Source organism: Hetaerina americana, unplaced genomic scaffold (assembly GCF_022747635.1).
Source record: "Hetaerina americana unplaced genomic scaffold, ioHetAmer1.1.p SCAF_2, whole genome shotgun sequence".
NCBI classification, from domain to species: Eukaryota; Metazoa; Arthropoda; class Insecta; order Odonata; family Calopterygidae; genus Hetaerina; species Hetaerina americana.
Window position 1 is genome coordinate 68,841,957 of NW_027286763.1, and position 3,880 is coordinate 68,845,836.

Here is a 3,880-nt window from a genome sequence, read left to right on the forward strand (position 1 = left end):
ATGCAGTTGATCATTGTTTTAATTATCGAATGAAAACTTGGATCCATTTAATATCATCGGTATTGTAATGTAGAGAGTAGCAATAATTGAAAATGTAATGTACAACTCAATATTGTAAGCACTATCTACGATTATTATTAACTCAATATTCAAATGTCATGAATGATGAGTGATTCATGATACAAAATTGTTCATGTGTATATCTGGAATCTGGTTTCGTTCATTTCGGGAAGCTTTTCAAATTGAATGCCCAGGATATTTTAGAGTCACATTTAGAGTTTACATTGTTCTGCGAAACACATGATCTAGGTTTTGCATTATTTCATTAACTAGTGAGCTTCATCATTCCTTAAGCATATTAAATATTTTGTTTCATATACACCGTAAAGTTCATCCTTCTGTGATAGACGCTTTCTTCCCTCTTTGAATCATGTTTTCCGAGAAATCCTGCATGTAAAACTCTAAAACATTTTATAAGTTTCATCTTCCGTTCATAGTTAATAATCCGCGCACGAAACAATCAGCAACCAAGGCACCTTCAAATGGAAACTTATCCCGACCATTAATAAACGTCTCCCATCAACACGTACTTTTTCCTTTCCACGGTCATTAGTTACAAACTTTCTTTCCACCTCCGCTCAGTCAAAACCAGTTCAAGTCTGCCACAAGGATTTGATAACGGATGGAAATCGGGAAGAGAGGACGGAGGAATTCCTTGGGTAAACTTACAGATAGGGGAGGATTGGGGTGACAAATGAAACAGCCGATGAATTGACGTATTGAAACTCCCGTCCCCCTTATTGCTCTGTTACCTTTCCTCATTCCTCCCCTACATCCTCCCGTCCCAAATCCCTCCTCCATCCCGTGTCCTCCGCAGGCTCCTTTTCATCCTTTAAACCGTTTCCCAACGCCACCTTCATCACTGCCTCCTCCCCCGAGATACGTATCTTCTTTTCTCCCCGTCGCCCCCTCCTCCAAAACCAAAGGCTTAGCTTTTTTAAAGTGCCATCACATCACCCTTATGCAACAATCCCCGTACTTTCTATTCCCCCCGATACCTTCACGTCTCGGTCCACTGCCGGACCCTCTTTTCGCATGTTCGTCCGTCGTTCTTGTCAAGCCGCACACAGCCCCTTTCCTGGTCTTCTTCCTCACCGGCCGAACCCCTCACTCTCTTTCCGTCTGGGTATCGGGGATGTTCGTCGGGAGTGGCTCCTTTAGGATGACTCTCCACGAACCGACGGTGCCAGGATTCCACGACAGAAGCTAACGCGCGAGATCACCTCTCCGTGTCCCACAAATACGTAGGTCCGTGAAGGGCCCTCAAAAAAAGAATACCGATGAAATTTGAGCGAAGCATCAGAGAGAACTGTCACTGATACAATAAGATTACCAATAGGAATAAAAAGATATTTCCTGAGGGGGTAGATGTTATATTTAATGAGAACCATGGGAAATGCACATTTGGGCATAAGACTTAACTTTGATTGCATCATCAACTGAACTTAGTGGCACATCCGTTTTCTACCTTTTTTACCCCTTAATGGATCAATTCAAAGAAATCTCTTCTTGCTATCGATATAATTATTTTCCTGAATGGATTAATAACTTCTTACGTAATCCATTTATTTATTCATTCCGATTCTTTTTCAATTTACCCATATAAACCGGACTAAATGTAATAATTCATAGTAGGCATTGGTGCGATCGAAACGGCACTTTTCTTGTGATAAAATCAATCAGATATAACTTATCTGTAAAGCATAGATACTAACTTAATATTGGTTAAAAGCATTAGTGTAAAAGCTGCTATCATCACATGCATGCTATTAATTGAGAAAATTTTATTCAAGTTGCCATTTTCTTGACCTTATCTTTTTAAAAAGTGTTTCCTTCATGATTAGCGTGACTTGGGAAATGATTATATGATAATATGATTTGAAACAAACAATTATCTTCTATAATACAAATCATCTTCATCAAAGTTCATGCATATATGTCATTTTATAAGTTCTATTAAATGCAATAGCCAGGGTACAGTTTGTACAATACGTAGGGCAACACAAAGCAGTACTTAGATATCTCATATATAACATTTTGAAATTTTTGATTTCATAAAAATTTTAAATATTTTGCAATTAAAATGATTCTAATTTTAAAAAAGGAAGCGAGGAAGTCACATTTTGAGACCATTGATAAATGGTAAAAATGAGGCTTATGTACAGACAATAATAAGGAAGGGATCTTTTAAAAGTAATATTAAAAGTTTTTACAACATTTAACCACCAAATCGTTTATATATCAGTAAAAGTGTTGTTCCATCGGCTTCAATTTCGATTAAAAATGGCAAATGGATACTTCCCTGAAGAGTTTTAAAATATAAATATGAAGAAACGGTATTTCAGTGGGTATCTGTATCAAAAGAAAAGTAATGTAAGCTTTTTTATCACGTCTCTCATTGTTGAACTGTAAACAGAAAAAATATTCCAGAGAAAAAAGCCCAATCTATCGAGGCCGGCGTAGAAAAGAGTCAGCGGTGTAACAAACTACGATCGAAAACCGAGAACGAATTTGTGAGTAGATGGGAAGTAAGTGAGGGAGCACTCCGAGCCCAAATCATTTCACAGTGCTGCAAGGTGAGTTCCTGGTCGTTATTAAGCACTTCAGCAAGAGGCTCATGAATGAGTCATTGTGAGCGCGCCACTACAAATATCGACCACCGGGGGAGCGAGTTCCTTCGCTTTACTTTCCGCCACACAGCGCTTTAGGATCCATCGCCTCCATTTTCCCCCACACCCGACGGACTGAGAGCCGAATAATACGGGAGGACTGACTGATGCAACGGCAATATCCTCTCACGATTCTTTCCACATCGTGAAGCCGTCGAAACGTGCTCGTTTTGCTCGAGCCTGGCGTCCCTTCGGACACAAATGTGCGACTTCTGATCATGATTATCGTATTTTCTCTCCTCTCCTCGGATAGTTGCTCTACGCATTCCGCTGGGATGTATTTGCCGCACATTCATTATTTGTCGGTGGAAAACCCTTCTCGGGGGGTCATCAGAACGTCGCTAGTTCCCGTCATCCAGGCATTCTCGTAACTTCTTATATCAGCGTTACTGTCAAGTAGAAGAGCTATTGTTGCGTACGTAAATTTGTACTTTGATGCAATTTCTGATCCTGAGCGTTGACGGTCCAGGGTGGAATTTTTTGTGGTGCAGGGCATTTTTAAATATGAAGCACATTTTAATGAAAAAATAATTAACCTTTTTTTATTCTTTTCTTTACAAGGAAAAATATGATCAAACTCGTCAAGCAAAATTGTTTTCACATTCCATTAATATTGATTTATCGTTGGAAATATTTAAAGGCCACTATTCAAATGAAAATGTAGCCGGGTACTGTGTCATTTATACTGTGGTCTGTACATTGTTCCACCACTGAATAAATTCAAAACAATATGATGTCCCTCGAGAGAAGACTGAGGTCAAGGGCGAACGATGAAAAACGCTTTCAATATATGTGCTCGCATTTAAACCCAGAATCGATCATTTAAGTAATCCAAATCCAAGGGGATAAAGCGATTACTTTATCAGCAATGAGCCTCAAATTTTCACTGTTTATTTTCATGAATTTTAGGACAAAACGACTCGATTAAATTGAAAGACGTACGCCTAGATAAAACTCTAAACCAAAGAAATAAAATACGGTATACAACAATGGTTATGCGTGCCTGGAATTCGTAGCCAAAAGCGGAACGGGATGCACTATCTTTCCACGATGGGCCTCTTATCGTGCCAGCCTAATTGCTTTTAACCCCCCCATTTTGCAAGTATAATCCCCTATTAGAAGCTTATCGTAAAACCTTTCAGTCGCCTGCC